The 22726-nt window shown below is 54.4% G+C and overlaps 1 pseudogene; it reads right to left on the bottom strand.

Moving 5' to 3' along the window:
* Positions 1-19610: 19610 nt before the first annotated feature.
* Positions 19611-22430, bottom strand: LOC128949748 (class II histocompatibility antigen, B-L beta chain-like; annotated as a pseudogene).
* Between the last annotated feature and the right edge of the window lie 296 nt (positions 22431-22726).

Raw genomic sequence — 22726 nt, 5'->3', positions numbered from 1 at the left:
GGGTAATCCCAGTTGAGAATTCCCAAAGATTTGGGGTTTCCCAGGTGAGAAAATGGGCCTGGGGCACAGGGGCACCGAGGGGCTCGGGCCTGGGAGCATTTTGGGGCCTTCAATCAATGGGGAGGGCCTGGGGGGTGCCGAGGGGGAGGCGTGGTGAGTGTGTGGGGGCCTCTCATGGATTTGATGCCTTAGGTTTTGGCTTTTCTGTTTTTCAGATTCTGTGCTGCTTTACTCTCTGGGTCTGGGCTTCATATTAAGGGATGCTGACCTCTGTTCACAGAGCAGGGAGACAAAACAATTCCTGCTCTAGCTGGGAACCCAAGGACAAATAATCCAAACCTCAGGCCCAAGTGCATAAACAACGGGCACTGAAGAGAGAAAAACAAGAAGGATGGGACTTCATAATCTAAAGACATAATTGGACAATTAACTCCAATATGCAAATGGAGCAGAACTTATAAAAGTGACAGACCTTGTGACCGGCCGTCCATTTTGTGGCCATTTTGGTCCATCTTGGGCGTAGCCCTGGCTGGGCTCTTTTTCTGCCCAAGGTGTATCCATGGAGGCCTTTTAACAAATGCCTGCTTTATTGTGTAACCGTGTCTGGCCTCTGTTCTAGGTCAGCCTTGTGAAGGCCTCAGTTTGTGGCGAGCACGAAGGGAGCCGAGGCACCTGGGCAGGGCTGGAGCAGAGGCAGAGGAAGGTGCAGCTGCTGCCCCCAGCCCGCGGCACTGGCGGGGCCCAGGTGCGGGGCAGAGGGTGCGGGAGGCCGAGAAGCTCGGGAGGAGCGAGAGAGGCGTGAGCGGCTGCAGGGGCGCTGTTTATCGGGTGAGCGCGGTGGGAAGGGGCGTTTTGTGCTCGGGAGCGCAGCGGGTGCGGGGCTCGCTGTGCCCCGGGCCGGGGAGGGCGGGCGCTGTGAGCAGCGGGGTTGGATTGCGGGGCTGGGCTTGGCCTGGGGCCGGCAGTGCTGGCGCAGGGATAGTTCCCGCACCGCCGCTCCGGAGCGCCGCGATCGGAATCTCGCTCTTTCTCTCTCTCGTTGGTTTTTTAAATTTCTACTCAGAGCTGTTAAAATTCCGTGCGTATATTCTGCTGCGAGTGCTGTCGTGGTAATATCCCGAGAGACAGTCCCCTGAGATTAGCACTGAGAAACTGGGGCACAGTGACCCACGCTGCAGCACTTGGAGGGGGCTGTGCCCCGTGGGATGGACTCAGCTCGGAGAAGTTCCTGGAGAAGTCTCCGGTGGGAGAGATCCCAGGGTGCAGCAGGGGAACGACTCCTGTCCCTGAGCAGAGGGAGAAGCCCCGGGGCATGAACTGAGCCCGGCCCCATTCCCTGTCTCCGGCACTGCTGGGGTAGGAGGTGCAGCTGGAAGGAGGGAGGCGGGGAAAAGCTGCATTTAAGGGTCTTCACTTACTTCTCATTATCCTGCTCTGAGTTTTTGGGAGTTTTCTGTCCGAAATCTCTCCCCTCCCCGACTCATACACAGGGGTTTGGGGCGGTGTTCCCTTTTTGGGGGAAATCAAAGCGATGCACTGATGCTCTTAATTAGGGGTAGGAGAAGTCAGGCTCCAAGACTCCCGGCTGAGCTGGAGCCACCGGAGCCGCAGTGCCAGAAAAGCCGTGGCGGGAGGTGCGGAGAAGTTTGTTTGTGTTTTCAGCTCAATCCCCTCGGGCCCGGGCCCGTTCCAGGGCTGTTCCTCAGCTCCGGCTCTGCCCTCACGCAGCCCGGGGCGCCCTGAGAGCGCGGGGCGGGTCTGTGCCGTGTGCAGAGCCCGCCCCTGTCTGGGATTGGGCGATGGTGGCGTCAGTCGTGGTTGTGGCGCGCTGATTGGTGGGAGCGGGGCGGAGCAGGGTCCCGGGGGCGGGCTGAGGGCGGCCGTGGCTGGGCAGCGGCTCGTATGTGGGAGCGTGTGTGCGGTGCCGTGAGCGGCGGCAGCGGCCGGAGCGCGGTGAGGCGGCGGCGGAGCTCGGAGGCGGCCGCAGCGCAGGTGGGAGCCGCGCTGGGTTGTGCGGGGGCTCGGGGCTGGCTGCGGGCCTCGGGGGCGGCAGGGGGCTCGGGCGGGTTCGTTGTGCCGTGTCCGGCCCGTGTTGCCGCTGGCGTGAGGGCCCCGCGGGAGCGGCTGCCCGCGGTCTCCTTGCGGCCGCTGCCTCGGCAGGAGCCGCTGGCGGAGCAGCGCTGGCTCGGCCCGGTTGCTGTGGCTGGGACAGAGGGGGCTGCCCCGTGCCCGGGGCTGTGCGGGGAAATTCCCGTGGCCGGAGGTTTCTGTGCCCGGAGGAGACAGAGGAGTCCTGTAAAAGTGACTTTATTGCTGAGCAGAGGGAGAGGCCGTGGGGCATTTGCCGTGCGGTCTCTGCCGTTGTTGTAGTTCGCAGCCTCCTTTTTATCCTCATTTTCCCGGCTTCATCTCCCTCTCCCTTTGCCCACTGGCTGAGGTACTTGGAAGGTTCAGACCTGCCGATCCGCCAACTGCATGTCCTCGTTAATGTGCACCCCCACTTTTGTATAACAGCCGATATTCACGGCTCTGTTAAGTCTTTACTCTCTTGGAAGTTCAGGAATTCAGCGAGACTTTGTCTGAGCAGCAGTCGATGTTATTTAGTAAGAGTTCTCCGGGAATATTCACTCAGTTTGGTTTTTTTTTTTGTTTTGTTTTGTTTTTTTAGGTTTTTTTTTCTTTTTTCCTTACTGAGTCTTCTTTGGTTTTGCGATTATTCTCAATGCCTTCATTCCCTGTCGTTCTGTAGCCGTTTCTGGATCAGGAGGCCTGGCTGCCGCCTGCATCCCCTCTCTCCGCTGCTGAATGAGCTGCACTCTCAAGGTGTGGAGCATGGTAAAAAGATGAGAGTTGCTGTAGCACATCCGAGGAGAAACAGCATTCGTTTAACCCATGGTCTGCCAGGCAGTCACGAATCCGTGTCCCATTCCCATCCTTTCCACGTTTGGACTGGTACATGAGCTGCTTTCTTGTTTGCTTTGCTATCTGTTTCATCACTTTTCCTTTGTCATGTATTTGCCAACAGCAGTTTGTGTCATTTAATTTTCCAGAATCCTCCTCCTTTTTCTGCTAACAGATGATCTGATCCCATCCCATGGTTAAATGGTGTGTTCCTCATTTCAGTGGATTGGTCGGCAGGAAGGTCAGGAGCTGGAGCTGTCTGGTTGGTTATTATTCCGAGCAGAGCTTGTAATCTAATGATGCCATTGAAATGAGAAATGGGTTCTGTGGCTCCTGATATGAATTGGTTCGGGTTCCCAGAGGCTGGTCCATGGTGTTGTAGGATTTGTTCTGCTGGCCGTTCATCTTTTTCCATTTTTGGCCGCTCTCTCCAGCCAGGGCTGCATCAATTGACTGCTTTTCTCTAATTAAATCATCAAATCCTTGGATTCCCAACTGATTTCCCTGAATTTTAGGTAGCAAAATAATCCCCAGTGCTGTAATATACCCTATATAACAAAGACAGCGACAGCACATGTTGGAGTGGGCAGAGGGATGATTCTCCCCATTTATTTATAGTGAAGTTTTCCCAACATTCTCTATGCTGTTTCCCTTTGCAGCTTCACCGGTTTGTGTTGCAGGGTCAGATATCCTCCCCCTGGGCTCTGCCTTGAGCTGTGCAAATTCCAACAGTGCAAGCAGGCAGAGCTTGGGGTGAGGGGCAGAGGGAATCAGCCCAATTCCTGCCCCAGGCAAGAGACCCAGGTGCTTTGTCCACACTTTGCCCAGCAGTGTTCATTTGCATTTCTAAAGCTCCTCTGGAGGCTGCCTGGAATGGAGCTTCTCATCCAGGGCAGCCATCTGGTGAGTCACATGTGGCCCCCTCAGAATCTTCTGTTTTTAAAAAAAGTATGAACTGTTTACCAGTTAAAAGTGTTACGGTTAAAGCTCTTCAATTTTGTAAAATAGAACATCAAGGCGAACATGGAAAAACGCAGACCAAAACTTGATTCTCACACTTCTGTCCCAAACCTACCTGACAATATAAAGTGGGAATATTATGTAAAATTTTTCTCATGTTGTAGTTTTGTCACTGAAACAATCTCTTTAGTGTTAGAGAGCCAAGGCATTCCTTGGTTCTGGCCAGGATGTGCAACAGAAATAATTTCTTTCACAAATAGCCCGGCTGTGCAGAGAAAATCATTCCATGGCATGTGAGTTTTTCAGGATTTTTCCTAAACTTTATGTAGTCTGAACCAATCTAAATGCACTACTTTAATGTTCTTTGCTTCCAAGTTGTGTAAGTTTTTCGTGTTTGGTTTCCTGTTGGACCCGGATTTCTTCCCCTCTGATGTGAATTCGGTTTCCACAACCCTGGATTTCCTTCTCAGCCTTTTCCAGCCCAGGTGTCTCCAGCTCTGCCGGGGGCAGTGTCTGGGGTAGCTGTTGGTTGCTGTTTGCTGCTGGGCAATGTTGATGTTTTGTTGCTGGTCGTTATCTCTGTGCGTGTCTTTTGGGCTATTCCCAGTCTGTTCAGATGTTAAACTCATCTCAATTCAGTGGTGTAAAACCCCTTAAATAAAACCTTTAAAATTCCTTTCCCCCAGGCAAACCTTTGAGTAGAGAAACCCTTCTGAGAGGAGAAATAAGATTGAAAAGAACCAAAATCGGTAAATCAGTACATTTTGCAGCAGTGCAATGCCAGGCCGCCCAGAGTGTGGGTGTCATTGAGCCCAAGAGTGGAAGTGTTCCCCAGCAGCTGTGGCAGTGCAGGCCCAGCCAGCGCTGAAGCTGCAGCAGTGGCAGCAAGGCTTGGCCCCAGGGGCTGGAGATGGCAGAGGAGGGTGGCCAGGATTGCAGAGGATTCCAGGTGAGGATCTGTGGGCAGGCGCAGGGGCTTGGCCCGCTGTGGAGCCCTGGCTGCTGCTGCGTTGCCTTCAGGGCAGGCTCAGGGGCGGCCTCCCATCCTCCTGCTGCAGGCGGGAAGTGCAAATCTGCGGGGCTTCAGAGCCCTTGAGGCCAGGCTGAGGGGTCCCCCTGTGTTGAGCTGTGCTGGCGGCTGTTTGTGGCCTCAGGGACACTTGGCATGGGCCCCTTGGCCACCAGTGGTGCTGCTTTGCACTCCTTAGGCAGGAGCCGATGTCCTGGCTGGGTGTTGGCAGCAGCAAAGTGCCAGGGCAGGCTCAGTGCCAGCCCAGCTTCCTGTGGGAGAATGTGCCTTGATATCTGCTCCAGTGGTTGCTGAAGCAGTGAGAATTGCTTTTACCCCCCTGTTAGGTGCCATGGTGTCAGCAGAAGATATTGAAGCCTTCCTGCTCAGGTCATTTCAGTGCCAGGCTCTCACAAGCACCCACAGCTGCGCGGATGGAGCTGAGCATGGGGCGGTGACCTGCGCTGTGTCTGATTCCCTTTCCTTCCCTCCCCTGGAACAGGGTGTTGCTGTTAGACACCACTTGTCCTGGTTGCGTCAGAGTGCTTTGGAGAGCCTCCATATCTAAATTTCCCTATTTCCCTGGGGCTGCCCACACTTCTGGGGTCACTTGGGCATAGGCCTCGCCAGACATTTGACACAAAGGTACAACAGTACTGGCCGCTGTATCACCTTTTATAATATTAATTTGCATTCCAAGTTTAGCGATCAAATCCCTTCCCAGTAAATCATGATAACAATTCAGACCAAGTAAAAATTCATGAATTTCAAATCCCTCTCCCAGATGTACCAATAGTGGTTGAATGAAACCACGCATGTTTCCCACTTAACTCCTCGCTAATCAAACATGTTTTTAGCATTTTCCCCCCCCATATGTCTAAGACTCATAGTGCACTGAGAGGCCCCTGTGTCCATCAGGAAATGCTTCCTCTCAATGCAGACCTAAATGTTCTCAAGGGCTGCAGTGTGGAGGGTCCCTGGTGTGATGGGAGCTGTGACAGCCCTGCCAATCCATGTCCATCAAGGGGTGGACTTGCTGGTCCTGAGGGTGCTGCTGTCTGTGCTTGCAGTGTACTTGTGCCCTGCAGCTGGAGCCCTGGTTCCTTGCCAGGGGCTGTTTGGGTGGGCTCTCCCCTGGTGAGGAGGGCAATGCCTCTGCCAGGTGCTTGTGGCCAAGCCGTGTCCTGGGTGCTGGGGCCCCCTTGGGCCCTGGGGTTGATCCCTTGGGGGCTGTAGGAACTGTGCCCTGGCCTTTGCCTTCAGCTTGGCCTTTTTCTGCTTCCTTCTTGCACTCACCTGCTGTGCCTTTGTGCCCAAGTGCTGCAGGGCCTTCTTCTGCCCCTTCAGCAGCCCCCCTCAGTGGCTGTGGGTGCTTGTCTTGCTTTACAAGAGAGGTGTCTGCTCGGGAAGGCAGAAAAAGCCTCTCTTGGAATGGAGAATGCAAACCCCTTCCCTCTTAATTTTTAGACTTGTGAAATGAAGGGGCTCTCAGGCAAAGATATGGGAATAGGAATACCAGTTCTTTACTAGTGTGTATAATAAAGCAAACAAACACCAACAGCTGCGGCACTGAGAGCAAACAGAGCCCGGACCCAGTCCCGGCCTTTGGGCTGCGGCGCTTTCCCCTTGGGTGCAGTTCCGGGCACGGCCGGCAGGGGCGCTGGTGGCTCCCGCGAGGCGGGGCAGCGCATCCTTCCCATGGGAACCTCTCTGAACGGAAATAGAGCAATCCCTTCATCTCACTCTTTCACTTTTTTACCTTCTATAGGCTTTCTCCCGTGTTTTGAGAAAGAATTTGGAGAGGGCTGCCTTTTAACTGAGCTCCTAGTGTTTCGATTAGGTGCTTTCTGTAGAGAGAGAGAGTTTCCCTGAACAGCCGGAGCTGTGGTTACCAAGGGGACGTAACTCAGAGCAGGACGGGGTCAGGGGAGGATATCCCGCCGAGGCTGGGTCGGAGTGTGGGCAGGGTCTGCTGCCGGAATCGGCAGAGGGGGATCTTCCCGTGGAGCCCGAGGTGGAGCGTGGGTAGCCCCCACATGGCTGATGGCGGCTGATCCGGCAGCTGCCGGCAGAGCAAAGGCAGGTGGGAGAGCCTGGCAGCAGCGGCGGTGCCCAGCGCAGGTGGCACGGGCAGGGCAGCCGGGGATGGGATGGCTGGGACCCCCCCCTGGATGCGGTGGGCGCGGTGACCTCGGAGCAGGCGGCAGGACAGAGCAACCCCCATCTTCCCCAGCATGGGCGGCAGAGCGGCCGCGGGCCAGGCAGTGGGAGCAGGGCACACAAATTGAGCGACAGCGCCGGGGCAGGTGGAGCTGCCCTGGGCAGTGAGGCCGCACCTGGGATGGAAACCGGGGCAGGCGGAGCTGAGGCGGGCAGCGAGCCGGGACCCGGGACAGGCGCCTGGGCCGCAAACGGAGGGGGCAAGACCTGCAGAGGATCCCACTCTCTTTCTTATTTTTCCTCTTGTTCCTCTCCCTTTCATGTCCCCTTTTTCTTTTCTTCTTTTTTCTCGGAGGTTTCTCATACTTTAAAGATTTTTACTCTCCTAAAATCTCCTGTCTATCATATGGCATATTCTCTTCTAGATTAAATGGGTTTTTTTACAAATAAATCCAGAGCCTAGCAAATCTAAACTTCTGCTTGGTACTTTGAAATAGTCAATGAGCTAACTCATGACCTCCTAATATTTTTTTTCTCATCACCTTTTTATTTATCCTTTGGCAAATTAAGCATCTTTCAGTTACTTGCTTTGCAACTCCAAAAATCCCAATGCACCCATAGTTCCATAAAACATGGTCACACAAAGCTTGAGTACCCCAGTGTGTTTTCTGATGCATGTCTTCTAATATTGTCTTAGAAGCACATTTTATTAAGTAATTGTCTTCCATCATGAAGTTTCCATTTCCCTGATTTATCTTGTTCACTTCCTGTCTTGTTTAATCCTTTTTTCTCGGCTTCCCTAAACTTTGGAATTTCCGGTATTTCCTCATTTGGAGTTAATATTAACATAACTCTTTCAGCTCCATTTTCTGCTGCCTCCTTAGCTTTGTGATCCGCCAAATTATTTTCTCTTTCTGGGGTCTTTCCCTTTTGGAGTTCCCTAATATATACTATAGCTATCTCTTTTAGGTAATTGTAATGCCTCTAAAACCTCTAAAATAAGTTCCTCATGTACTAGTCCTTTTCTTCTTGAATTAAGTAAAATTTTCCCTTTCTAAATTTTTTAAAGGTATGTACTACTCTAAAGGCATACCTTGAATCAATATATGTAGTTCTTTTATTTTGTGTTAATTATTCTAGTGCTCTTTTTAAAGTATATAATTCACGAGTTTGAGCTTACTAGTTTAACAGTAATTTCCCTTTTTCCATAGTTTGCATGTTTTTCCCATCGACTACTACATACCCTCTATTTTCTTTTTTTGCAAGGAGTTGTATCTGTTAGCTAACATAACTCCCAAAGGATTATTTTTTCTTTTTTTTTTCCCTGTGTCCAACTTACTGGTTTTCTGTCTCATTTTTCATGATTTTATCTATTCATATTCTGCCTGTTTTTCCCTTTCACTAACAAGCTAAATATGACTTTTCTTTCCACTACACACACAAAAATAAAAAACTTTTTTCTCACACTTTCAGTACAATACACCTCCCTCCAAGGACATATGGTAAGGCCTAAAATGCACAATCCACATTACCTATACTTTCATTCATTTACATTCACTCATTTTTATTTCTCACGCACTTCCACACATTCTTTCCCACCCTCAGGACACAGAGTGGATCCCTGTTGACAGAGAATCGCGGGTCCCTGTGGCCCCCCCTCACCTTGGGGTGGCCTCTGGGTCTCAGTATCTCCGGGCCTCCTGGGAGGGCCCTGTCTCTGCTGCCTCTGGTGTCGTTCACCTGTGAGGCTGATTTGTGTGTCACTCACACTCTTTAGCCACGGCCCCCTCACACGCCCTGGGGACAATGGCCCCTTTGCAGGTCACCTGTACCTTATGCCACAGCCCCCACACACCCAGGAGAACAATGGCTCATTTGTGGGTCATGCACTCCTCTTTCCACAGCCCCCCTTCCCACCCGCCCGGGAAGCTGAGGCTGATTTTGTGTGTGACTCACTCTCACACACAACAAGACAACAATAAGGTAACTTTTACTTTAACATCACCTATTACAATTTTAGTTGTTTCTGGCCAGTCCTGGTGGTCTTGGATATCCCTCAACCCAGCTGTGTTTTCCAACCCCAGATGCTCTTGGGTGTCGGAGTGTCAGGGGGTAGGACGGTCGGGACGGACGGAGACGAGAGATCTCTGCAGCCAGGTCGTGGAACTTGCGGTTTATTGCAAAGGGCCTGGGTGCAGGGCCCTGCTTGGAGCTGCCAGGCACAGCTCGGAGCAGGCCCAAGAGAAGAGAGGGGTGGAGAGGATGAGAGGGTGAGAGAGTAAGAGAGCAAAAGCGTAAGACAGTAAGGTTCCTGTTATAATACAATAAATCTTTTTCTGTGTTGAATATTCTATTTCTCACTAACCAGTCTAGTACAAGATACAAATCCTATAGCATTTACATACAGCCTATAAGAATCATTACATTACCATACTGTGTTACATTTTAAACCCTAAAAACTCCTCTTTGGACCCCTTCTGCTGAGCTAGTAGGGTCTGCTCTCACCCTTGGACCTGTCTGCAAGCAGAGGGAATTGTTTCATCAAAAGGGGATTACCTTTAGTCAGCCATACCATTGTTTTCCAGTTGTTCAGAAACTAAGGTACCTCAAAGCTTGCTTTCATTTCAGTCTCACTTATAGTTTCTATATTGTCAAAAAATCTTTTGCCAGACAACCATATATATAAGGCTTTCCTGTTTCATCTTCCCCAACACTTGGGAATTTTTTTATCCCTCAGCCCAGCTGTGTGCTCCAATCCCAGATGCTCTTGAACATATCTTCACTCTGGCAGAATTTTGCTCAACCCTGAATGGTCTTGGAATGTTAGTCCCTCAACCCAGCAGGTTTTAATTCTGGATGCTCTTGGGCACTCTTATCCCTCATTCCAGCAGGCATTTTTAGTGGCCCCTTTTGTCCCGTTTCCTAGTGGATTGGGCTAGGAAACTCCTCTGCTCCCTTCCTCCAAGGGGTCCAGCCCCTCTCTGGGACCCAGTCCCAGTTACCCCGGGGGATTCTCTCACTCCTGTTAACATTCACTTCCTCTCTCTCCTGGCCACTTACCGCGGAAAGTCGGAAACGCAGCGTGGGAGACTCCAGCACTCACTTGGCAGGTCTGGGACAACCAGCCCTCCTCTGATTCACACACATTCATCCCCCTGTACCTGCCCCCCTGAGAAATATTTACCAATCCCTCTTCCTTCCCGGGTTCTTAATGCACATTACTACTCTTAGGGGGCCAATTACCGCGGTTGTAGGGATCCTTTTTCCCTTCTCTTTGTTTTATTGTCCCCTTTTGTCCACCATAACCTGCGTCTGTCGGTCACCCCAGGGGGAACAGAGTGAGGCTGCCAACGGGGCAGGGCGCGCCTTCCCCACTCTGACTCTCCTAAAGCACCGGCAGCGAGGTGTTAGTAAGCATCCTCTGCTACCAAAATTGTGAAAAACGCCAATCACTTGCTTTTAAAATTTTCAAAGTTTAATGGTAATAAAATGGTTATAAAATATAGTAATAATATTAGAGTAATAACAATTGCGACAAATCCAATTCGGACAATATGAGACCACAAATACAAAGAGTTATGGATGTCCAGGTACCTTTTTCTGGGCAGCACGAGCCTGGAAAAGGACACCCAAAGGACACCCGTTAACACAGGATTAACCCTTACAAACAATTGCCTGTTGCATATTCATAGACTTCATACATGATGCATAAATTCCATTCAAACACAGGATTCTGTCTGGTCATCCTCAATTTCTTCCTCTGAATCCTAACAGCACCTTCGAGGTGGGGAAAAGTTCATTTCTTCTGATAAGAGAGCAATAAATTCTTTTTCGCTGAAAGATTTAGGTGCCCTGTGGCTGCTGTCTCGCTGCAAGTAATTTCTTTTAAAAAAGTCTCATACCAAGCATAGTTTCTATTCTAACATTTTTTTAATAACCTAAAACTATATTTAACCCACTACTTCAGAGAATTAATACAGCGTTACTTTCTAACACAAGACATATAATATTCATTTTAATAATTGTGAAAACCCAATCACAAAAAATGCACTTTTCACAAATATTTTCCCACTTATTTCCAGTCTCTCCCAGTATGGTCCCAGCTGCCACCAGCATGGTTCCAGTTGCTTCCTCAATCAACTCAGTGAGTCCCAGTATGATGCCATTTGCTCCCAGTTGCTCCCAGTCAGGCCCAGTATGGGGGATGATGTGCAGGGTGTGCTCACTGTGACACTCAGTTCCTCCCAGTATTAGTCCAGTCACTCCCAGTATGATCCAAATTTGGCCCCAGTGTGCTCCCAGTCTCTCCCAGAATAAACCAGTTGTGTTCCACATGGTTCCAGCTGCTCTCTTTCACCCTCATTTTCCTTCTAGTCAGTCCCAGTATATCCCAGCGTACCCCAGTTCCCTCCACCATCTTTCCAGTTCCTTCTAGTATGATCCCATTTGCTCCCAAGCACTCCCAGTCAGCCTCAGTGTAGTGGCACTCACTGCCAGTATGATCCTAGCCATCCTCAGCACCATCCCAGTTCATCCCAGTATATCCCATTTACCCCTAACATGGTCTCAGTTGCCCCCCCCAGGCTCCTACTCACTCCCAGTGTGATCTCAGCATGATCCCAGTATGATGGCAGCATGGAGTCATACAAACTCAGTACAATCCCAGTATGATGCCAATAGGATGTCAATAGAAAGCCAGTAAAGTCCCAGTCACTCCCAGTATGATCCCAGTATGATCCCAGTGTCCATCAGTGCGATCACAGTCTGCCCTGGCATGGCAATATGATCCCAGAATAATGTCAATACAAACCCAGTACAGTCCCAGTTACTCCCAGTACAATCCCAGTATGATATCTGTACAAGCCCAGTACAGTCCCAGTCACTCCCAGTACGATCCCTGTCCAGCCCAGTCCCTGGCAGTGCTGCCACTGCTGGGATCCCTCAGCCCTGTGTGCGTTCCCCCCTGGCGGATGTGCCAGGAGGAGCCCCAAGGGCTGGCAGTGCCCAGGCAGGGTCCCCAGCAAGGCCCAGTTTGGATGTGCAGCCCCCAGTTTGCCCAGTTTGCCTCTCCTTTGGCCCGGGCCGGGTTCTCCCCGCTCGCTGTGGCTGGGAGCAGCCGAGAGCCCCGCGCTGCCCATCCCGACCTGTCCCGGCTCCATCCCCGCTCCTGCCGCGGGCTGCGAGGGCTGCGGGAACGGGCACCGAGGGTGTGGCTGCTGCTGGGGGAGGAGGAGGAGGGAGGGAAGGGCAGGGATGAAGGGGGAGGAGGAGGTGGGGTTAGAGGGGAGGAGCAGGGGGAGAGATGGAAGAGAAGGGATGAAGGCGGAGAGAGAGCAGTGGTGGAAGAGGTGAAGGAGGTGGCCTTAGAGAGGAGGAGGAGTGCAGGGGATGGAAGGGGAGGAGCGGGAGGGAGAGGAAGAGGAGGGACAGAGGCAGATGGAGGCTGAGCTGAGGGAACCACGCGGTCGATCCCTGCCTGAATTCGCAGCCCCCACCTGTGGGATCATTGCCCCCCCCCCCCCCCCCCATTGAGCCGGTGAGCGAGGAGGGGGAGCTCGGCCCAGATATCACGTGTGGTCCCTGCGTTGGGCTTTTGGGGGATGTTTGGAGAATGAAGAAGTCCAAGGCTGAGCGGAAAAGGCCCCTTGGGGGGATATCGGGGCGGTGGTGTTGGCGGCTGCCGGCAGAGGCAGCCTGGAGGAGCAGAGCCCTGTGTCCCCCAGGAGCCCAAAGTGGGGAGCCCAGAGAGGGGGGAGCGCCGCCATTGGCGGGAGCCTCAAGAGCCTGGAGAGGGGCAGGGGGGACTCCTTGGAGCCGCTGCAGCCCAGAGCAGAGAATGAGGGGAGAAGGGAGCCCGGGAGCCCAAACAGCCCCTGGATCCCAAAATGGGGAGAGCGAAGCAGGGGGAGCTTTTGGCATTGCTGGGACTGCCAGCAGCCTGGGCAGGGCGGGCACTGAGGAGAAGGGAGACCCCCAATCCAAGCGTGACCCCAAGCCGCTGGACTGGGGGAACCCTCGAACACCAGAGGGGAGGGACCAGGGATGGGGAACCCCTGGGAGGCTTTTTCAGGGCTGAATCTTGTGTTTGGGAGGTGTTTCTGGAGCCCAGATGGCCAGTGACTTGTAGAGATGGACTTGGGCAGAGGCACCTTCAAACTCAACGTGATCATTCCTTGTTTTCCCCAAACCAGGATTTCCCATTGCCAACTCCTGGGAGGCTGCGAGGAGGAGGAAGATGCCCCAGGACAATGAGGCAGGTGAGGAGGAAGTCAGTGTGTCTGGAATGCTTAAAATCAGAGGGTTTTGGGAAAGCTGCAAAAGACAAGCCTCAGAGACAGTAGAACTGATTTGAGCTTTGCAGCAGCCAATAGATTGGTCAGCAGAAAAATTATATAAGAAGTAGAAAGTAAGGAGAAATAGAACAATGGTCTGTGCATTAACACTTATCTAGAATAAATCCCTAACCTGCGGAAAAGTGTATCTAGCAAGATATTAGGAAGTTCCAAGCTTAATAGTGGAGCTCTGTGCATTGTGTTTTAAGGCTTACAAGCAGGTATTATACTTGAAATAAGCAAGCATTGTTTTAACTGTCAATGTGCTTATAGTGCTTGGATAGAACTACTGTCAATATGCTTTTGCTTTGTGTGATTTGTCAAAAACCTTTTAAAGTAAGTTTTAACATGAAGTCCTTTGTCTGCTACCTGTGAAGTGAGCTACAGGCATCTTCCCATTGTCATAACCAAGTAATGAGACAGATGGTTGGAAAATCACACAGCTCAGGACGCATTCCCAGCAGTCCAGTCCTGTTGGTGATTTGTGCACAGCCCCGAGCTGGCGATGAGTGCCCCTTTCCCCTCTGTGCTGCTCCATCTCCCAGCCCAGCACGGCCCCGGCTGCAGCTCAGCCCTGGGGGGATCTCCTTGCCCTTGCCTGTGGCACGGAGGCAAATCCCATCCTGTCCTTGTCCTTCCTCCCCCAGAGCAGGAGCTGAGCATGGAGAGCAGGGAGGACAAATGCCCATGGCAGAACCTGGTGGCAGAGGCCATTTTGAGCGGCTCCACGGCGCAGGAAGCCAACGGGGAGGAAAAGCCCCGGAGATGCCGCACGAGGAGGGGCTGCAAACGCAGCCGGCGGGGATCTGAGGGGGAAAGAGCCAGCCTGGGCCGGGAAGGCGGCCGGAGACGGAGCCAGAGCTCGGAGCTGGTGCTCCATGAGCAGCTCCATGATGGGGAGAAGCCCCACACGTGCGTGGAGTGTGGGAAGAGCTTCAGGTGGAACTCTGACCTGATTGTGCACCAGAGGATCCACACTGGGGAACGGCCCTACGAGTGTGGGGAGTGCGGGAAGAGCTTCAGCCAGAGCTCCAACCTGATTGTGCACCAGAGGATCCACACTGGGGAGAGGCCGTACAAGTGCTCCGAGTGTGGGATGTGCTTCAGAGAGAGCTCTAGCCTGATCACGCACCAGAGGACCCACACTGGGGAGAGGCCCTATGAGTGTTCCAAGTGTGGGAAGGGGTTTCAGACCAGCTCCAATCTCCTCCAGCACTATCGGATTCACACGGAGGAGAGGCCTTTCCAATGCCCCGACTGTGGGAAGGGATTCAAGCACAACTCCCACCTCATCAGGCACCGGCGCATCCACACTGGGGAGAGACCCTACGAGTGTGATAAATGCAGGAAGAGGTTTCCGACCAGCTCCAGTCTCCTTCAGCACTATCAGATTCACACAGAGGAGAGGCCCTTCCGCTGCCCTGACTGTGGGAAGGGATTCAAGCGCAACTCCATCCTCGTCACCCACCGGCGCATCCACACTGGGGAGAGGCCCTACGAGTGTGATAAATGCAGGAAGAGGTTTCCGACCAGCTCCAGTCTCCTTCAGCACTATCATATTCACACAGAGGAGAGGCCCTTCCGCTGCCCTGACTGTGGGAAGGGATTCAAGCGCAACTCCATCCTCGTCACCCACCGGCGCATCCACACTGGGGAGAGGCCCTACGAGTGTCCCCAGTGTGGGAAGAGCTTCTGCAGCAGCTCTCACTTGACCCAACACCAACGGAGGCACCACTAAGGGAAGCCCTGCGAGTGCCCCGAGTGCGGGCAGAGCTTCGTGCGCTGCTCCAGCTCCATCCCCCACTGGAGGAGGCACTTTGGGCACAGCCCTGGTCACTCACATTCCCTGTGATCCATGTTGGAAACACACCTGGCTGCTTCGCCTTTTTGTTTGGCCTTAATTTTCCTCTACTTCACCTTCATCCTTTAAAAACACCCAAAACTGGGTTAAATCAAGGAAATTGATTGAATATATCTGAGTTCCATAATTTCTCAGTTGTTTTAGAGGGAACTTAGGATTTGGGGACAGGTTCTGTGTGGAGTGCTGCTGTTGCTATGAGGCAGGAATTTAATGTCACCCTTCTTGTGTTGCTAAGAACTCCTCCCCTGACCCCAACCCCAACTCCACCCTTGGGATACCCTATAAAAACTCCACTTCCTATGCCCTGTCTTAGGGGGGTAAGAAATGGATTCCCAAAGGATCAGCCCTATTCCTACTGGATTCCAAAGGATCACCGTCATTTTTCACTGGATTCCTAGAGGATCAAGCTTTTCCCACTGGATTCCCAGGGGATCAGCCCTTTTCCCACTGGATTCCAAGGGATCAACCTTTTTCACTGGATTCCAAGAGGATTCTGACTCTGTCACTGTTGTTTTTTTGTTTGTACTAGTGCGTTTGTATTTTTAGTTTTTCCTAAGAAAGAACTGTTATTTCTACTCCCATATCTTTTCCTGAGAGCCCTTTAATTTCAAATTATTTTTATTATTATTATTAATATTAGTAGTAGTAGTAGTAGTAGTAATCAAAGGATGGGCCATATAAAATATTTCATGAAATATGTAAATGAGTTTATTGTTATGCATGAGGGTCTATGAATCTGCAACAGGCTGATGTAATCAAGCCAGAATAATTGAGGGGTGTCCCCGAAAATAACTGGCGCGTCTTGGTGGCCATAACAACCTTTGCTCGATGGTCCTTGTCTCCCATGACATCAGCCTGTTGCATATTCATAGACTCTTTGCATATCCATAAATGCATTTACATATCCTTGGAACAAAATTGGCTTCCTCCTGTTTGGGGTCCCACCCCCATCCCAGCTCAATTTGGGGTGTCCCATCCCTCTCCCAGCTCAGTTCTGGGATCCCATTCCCCTCCCAGCTTAATTTTGGTGTCCCATTCCCCTCCCACCTCAATTTGGGGGTCCCATCCCCTCCCAGCTCAATTTTGGGGTCCCAACCCTCTTTTCCCCACTCTCCCTCCCCTTTCCGATCGTTCCCCCAATCCCCTCCCCCGTGTTTGGTTTTGGGGGCTCCAGGCCCCTCCTGCTCCGTTTTGGGGTCCCGACCCCGTTTTGGATTAATTTGGGGTCCCCAGCCCATCCCCAGGGTCACCTTCCCCCCTCCCCCACCAAATGCGCTCCTGGCAACTGATGAGTCATCAGCAAGACACGCTCTGATTGGCTGGAAATTACCCCGCCAGATCTCTGAGTATTTACCGCAGTGAGAGGCCTTGGTCTGTGCCCGGCAAGTGATGAGTCAGAGTCGAGCCGGGCGCTGATTGGCTGAAAATCGCTGGGCGGGGCTCGTGCTCTGAGTTTGAGCCCAGCAGTTGGAACGTCGTCAGTGCCGCGCGTTCTGATTGGTCGGGATCTGTTTTGGGGTGGGGACGTGAGGAACTGGGGATTCTTGGGGTTTATTTGTGTTTATTTAGGGTTTGTTTGGGGTTATTGATGGACTATTTGGGGTTTATCTTGGGTTTTACTGGGTTTATTTCTTGTTTATTTGGGGTTATTTGGAATTATTTATTTGGAAGTATTAGTGTTTGTTTGGGCTTATTTGGGTTTATGTGGGTTTATTTGGAAGTATTTGGGGTTCTTGGGGTTAATGTTGGTGTATATGGGGGTTTTTTCGGTGTGCTTGATATCATTAGGGGTTTTTTGGCTTTAACTTGGTGGAGGGGTTTTTTTCGTTTTTTGGGGTTATTTGGGGGATTTCTAGGTATTGTTTGGGGTTCTTTGTGGTTATTGGGGGTTTTTTCCAAGTGTTTTGGGGTTATTTGAGTTATTTGGGGTCACGTAGGGTCAAAAGCTCCAGGAATGTTTCTCCTGCAAAAATCGGGAATTTTTCCTTAAAAATCTGAGAGTTTCCCCCCAAAAGTCCGGGAATGTTCCCTTAAAAATCCCGGACTTTTCTCAACCAGTAGTTGCGCGCCCTGCTCCAAACCATCCAATCACCGCGGGTCTCCCCTCGGGAACACCAGGCTCTCTGTGCACCGATCCACCCAATCACTGCATGCCTCCCCTCAGACACGCCCGCCTCTCACACCGAACAATCCAATCACCGCGTTTCTCCTCTCAGCTACTCTCGCCTCTCTCGTCCTGAACCGACCAATCACCGGGCGTCTTCCCTCAGCAGCTCCCGTCTTCTTTGCCTTTATCCAACCAATCACCGTGCGCCTCCCCTCGGCAAACCCGCCTCCCCCGCCCATCTCCTGTCAATCACCGCACCCTCTACGAAACCAACCAATCACTGGCCAACTCCCCATAGCAACTCCCGCCCTCCCCACGCGTACCAGCCAATCAGAACCGAGCCCGAAGCAGCGCCCCCTGACCCCGGGGCCGGGCATGGAGCGGGCGCCCCCTCCCTCCGCCCCGCCCCCCGGGACCCCCTCAGGGACCCCCGGGAGCCGCCCCGGGCTTGGGCGGGTCCTGCGGGAGGCGCTGGAGAGAGCGGGGGAGGCGCTGGGAGAGGACGGGGGGCTCCGGGAGCTGCTGAGGAGGCGCAGGGACAGGTGAGGGGTCCTGGAGGGGTCGTGAGGGGAATTTGGGGAGGGGTCTTGAGGAGATTTGGAGAGGGTCTGGGGGGAACTTAAGGGGGTTTTAGCGGGGTCTGGGGGTGTTGGGGATGCTTTGGGGAGGAATTTGGGGAGGGGTCCTCGGGGGGTGTCACAATCCGTCCTCATGGACGGGTTTCGTGATGGTTCGTGGATTTGATCTCAGGGTGCAAAAAGAACCGACACGGTACAAGGGGGTTTGCAATGATAATCGAAACAAATGCACCTTTATTGAATGACCACAGCAAAATGCAATAAAGGGATTAAGGGAGAGAAAAGATAAAGGAAGAGAGAGGGAATAGGGCTGCCAAACGTAGAGACAAACTCCTTTGGTCCAGTCCAGTTGAGGATCCGCCTGTTGCATCGGGGAGATCTCGAAGTCTCTTGCTAACTCAGAGGTTTTTATTATGATAACTCTATTGGAAATTACGAGGGGGGGGAAACAGATACAATAAGGAACAGATGTAACAGGTAGTCCATGCTCTCAGCAGTGAGCGAGAGCCATTGTCTTCTTGGTCCAGCGGTCACAACCTGCAGGCAAACATCTCGCTTCGGTCAGCTTGCCTCCCCCACACACCTGCCCCGGGCTGGGGGTTTCAGTCCCAGTCCTTGGAAGGAGCAGAGGGGCCTTTTCACATGGGGGTTCCATGTCTCAGTCCTTGATGGAGAGGCTCCTTACATCTCAGTCTGTCTGTCCCGGTGGTTGTAAAACAGGTGAGGGTCTTCTGTGGGGGGACCACCTGAAACTGAGGAGAAGTCCAGCCAGGCCGAGAGGTGGGACAGCTCCCAAGGCTGTTGTTGCAAAAAGGGCGTGGTGCCCCTTCTTCTTCTCATTGGGTTCAGTGTAGCACACAGCAAACAACAGCTGTGAGAACAATGGCTTAGCAACGCTCTCAGATCTAGGGCGTTGTTGGCATGTGACTTTCTCCTTTGGAGCTAGAGATTTAAGACAGGGGTGGTCTTTTCTTAGTGGTCCCCAAATGATGATCCTGAGGCAGACGAGGGAAAATTCGGGACCGACTCTTACATCAATATAAAATTATTTTTTAAATCATATAAATTTAAGTTGTATGGTGTTTTCATAAATTGAAATAACATTTTATTAAAATTAAAAAGTATTAGTTATTTTAAATTAATTAGATATTCTTAACAAGGGTTGAGCTCTCCCTCCCTGCTCAGTGCAGGATGTAGGGAGGAGGCAATGCTGACGGGGCTGGGGGGGCTGCAGCTCTGGGGGCGTGGAAAAACGGCGAGGTTCTGGTGCTGCTGCTCTTCTTCCTCCTCTTCTTCTTCTTTCCAGTTTCTCCTTCCCCCACCTGCTCCTCATTTCTTATCCTGCCTCCTTCTCCTCCTCTCTCTGGCCTTTCTCCTGATCCTTCCTCTTCCTCTTCTTCCTCTTTCTCTTCCTCTTCCTCTTCCTCTTCCTCCTCCTCCTCCTCCTCTTCCCGCTCCCCCCGGGCCCAGCCCCCACCCTTTGTCCCCCTCCCTCTTTCCAGATCCCTCCCCATCGCCCCCCCCCAAACCACTCCCCATCGCCCCCCAATAAACGGCTCCGGGCTCAACTGGGAAGCTTTATTGGGAGCACTGGGAGCAGGCACTGGGCGGGGGCAGAGCGCCAGCGGGGCTGGGGGGGACACGGGACCCCCCCCAAAGTCAGCGGAGCGGGGACGGAGCGGGGGGTCCCGGCCGGGCCCGAGCCCACGGGGAGGGGCTGCGGCCGCCGCCGGCTCAGGAGCTCTGTGGGCAGAGAAAAGGGGGTGACACCGGGCTGGGGGCCCCGGCGGGAGCGCACACGCTCCGCCACGGCGGGGACGCCACCCCCGGCACCCGCCCTGACCTTCTTGCGCAGGGAGAAGCCGAGCCCCAGCGCCAGGAAGACCAAGCCCAAGACGAAGCCCCCGATGCCCGTCAGCATCTTGCTGCGGGCGGCGTCCGGCGGCATCTCTGGGGGGTCCGCAGGGCTCAGCACCCCCAAAACCTCTCACCGACACCCCGAGCCCCTCCCAGCGCCCTCCCTGTGGCCCCCGGCCCAGCCAGGGCCCCCTGAAACCTCCCCCTGATCCCTTTTTGTCCTGGCCAGGAGCCACCAAAGCCCCTCCCGTCCCTCTCAGCATCCCACAGCCCCCTCCCAGGTGCCCCCAGCGCCCCAGGACCCCCAAAGCCTCTCGCAGTCCCTTGGCAGCCCCAGCAGGACTCAGCCAGAGCCCTCCCAGGCTGTGCCCAGCACAACCGAGCTCATGGCGAGCCCCGCTTTGCCATCGCCGATCTCCTTCCAGCCCCTCGGGGCTCACTGCGATCCCTCCCAGGCACACCCAGCACCCCCAAACTCCCTCCCAGTGCCCACCAGGACCCCCAAACTCCCTCCCAGTGTCCACCAGGACCCGCTCAACCCCATCCCACCCTCCCCAGCATCCCCCAAACCCCTTCCCAGCCCTTGCCCAGCCCCCAGCCCCTCTCCCAGTTGCAGCCCGCCTCTCTCCAGCTCCCTCCCAGTGGCTCCCAGCACAGCCCAGCGGCTCTGCCAGCGCCCCCAGGGGCTCCCCCGTACCCCAGTGCCGCCTCAGGGGCTGCTCCAGGCTGACGTGCTCCACCTGGCAGCTGTAGCTGAGCCCGCGCCGGGGGGGCGTTTCCAGCAGCACCAGCAGCTGGTGGGTCCAGTCCCCGTTGGGGACCACGTCGGTGGCCACCACGTGCTCCGAGAGCTCCTGCTGGCCCTGGAACCACCTGACCTGGTTGGCAGCAGGGTAGAAATCCATGACGGAGCAGAGCAGGCGGCCGGGGCCGGGCTGGGAGCTCGAGTGGGCACCAGCGAGATGGACACGCTGGGGGACACTGGGAGAGAGAGCAAGAGAGAGGGGAGGGCTGGGGTGGGCTGGTGAGAGACTGGCATGGACTGGGAGTGATAAGGAATGGCCAGGGGAATGTGGTGGGAGGGACTGGGGATGGGCTGGGATGGATTGGGAATGTACTGGGACGGAGTGGGATGGACGGGGAGGGAATTGAATGGCACTGGGAGAGGTGGGAGGGGATGGAGAGTACTGGGAGAGAGGATGGAGGTCTGGGAGTGAACTGGGAATGAACTGAGAATAGACTGGGAATTGAGTTAGAGTGGGTGGACCGAACTGGGAAGGACTGGGAGGAACTGGAAATGGACGGAGAGGAACTGAGGTGGTTTTGAGAGAAATGGGAGGAGATGAGGGGCCCTGGAATTGGAGATTGTGCTGAGGGAATGAACTTGGAATGAACTGGGAATGGCCTCAGTAGGACTGGGAGGGACTGAGTAGGTACTGGGAGGGATTGGCAATGGACTGGGAGGGAGTTTGAAAGACTCTGGTGGCACTGGGAGGAACTGGGAATGACGTGCGCGGCACTGGGAGGCCGAGCCCAGCCCGGGGCAGTCGGCGCTGCGGGTCTGCCTGGCAACAGATGAGTCATCAGAGGTTCGTGCTTTGATTGGCTGAGAAGCGTCAGCTCCACGCTCGGCTGAGCTGGAGGCGCGGGGACGCACTGGGAGGAACTGGGATGGACTGGGCGAGCCACAAAGGTCAATGGGTGGATCAGGGGGTTCCGGAGATGTGTTCAAGGAGCGCTGAGGGCTCTGGGTCGATGTCCAGGGAGGTTTTGTGGTGTTCCGGGGTCATTGGCAGGGCAGGGCCCGAGGGGACACGCTCTGCCCCGAGCTCACCTCGGCGCCCCAGGAGGAACGGGGTGGCCACCTCGTAGTTGTTCCGGCAGTACCTGTCCACCTGAGCCCTTTTGTACTCCAGTTTAGCCGAGTCGCTGTTCCAGGACTTAGCCACCTTCTCCCCATAGGGGGTGAACCCTACGTAGTGCCCCACGTCGCTGTCGAACATCGCGAACTGCATCCGGTTGTAGATGAACCACTCCACGTACCGCATCTTCTCCGTGCCGTTAATGAAGTGACACTCCGATGTTATCTGCTCCTGAAACACCCCTGTGAGTGCAGAACATAGATCGGGGGGTGCCCTCCCAGCACACCCCAGCAGAAACCGCAGAGCTCCGGGGCCCACCCCGGATCCCCACTCCGCACCCCCTGTGCCCCACGGCCGCCATGGGACGCTCCTGCCCGCGCTGCCGCTTCCTCTTTGCCACCCTTCCCCCATTTCCCCTTCCACATCCTCTCCCCTCCCACCTCCGGCCGCTCCCAAATCACTTTTGGGGTCCCATTTCCCCATTTTCCCACAAATTCCCCAATCCCCAGCCCCCTCGGGGGGGTCACCCCTCCCCCGTTCCCCCCTTTCCCCCCTTCCCCACCCTCTCCCACTTCTCCCTCTCCTCCCCCCACACCTCAGCCCCTCCCGCTCTCCCTTTGGGGGGTCCCCTCCTCCTCCCCCTCCATTCCGGGCTCCCCCCTTCGCCCCCTTTTCCCCATTCTCCCCCCCGTCCCAGCGCCTCCCGCCCCCCGCTCACCCGAGACCTCCGCCCCCGCAGCCGGAGGGGCTCCCAGCACCACCAGTGCCACCAGCAGGGCCCCAGCTGCCGCCCCTCGCCCCATGGCCGGGGCCGGGCAGGGAGCAGCAGCCCCAAAGCAGCCGCGCTGCGCTGGGAGCGCCAGTCCGGAGCAGGGCGGGCTCGGCAGCGCCGCGCGCTCTCATTGGCTGCCGCCGCTTCTGGGCAGCGACCGGCCACGGGCTCTGCCCGACAACCGATGAGGCAATCCAACGCCCCGAGCTCTCATTGGCTAAGCCGCCTCCTGCCTGCGCTGCCATTGGCTGAGACCTTTCCGGGACGCTGCAGCCCCGGGCTGGGGGTTTTTTGGGCAGGGGGAACCTTGGGGCGCTGGGCAGGTGG

The sequence above is a fragment of the Melozone crissalis genome, unplaced genomic scaffold, assembly GCF_028551555.1.
Source record: "Melozone crissalis strain CALT ecotype California unplaced genomic scaffold, PUWL_Pcris_2 ptg000277l_1, whole genome shotgun sequence".
NCBI classification, from domain to species: Eukaryota; Metazoa; Chordata; class Aves; order Passeriformes; family Passerellidae; genus Melozone; species Melozone crissalis.
This window is presented reverse-complemented; position numbering and strand designations above follow the sequence as displayed.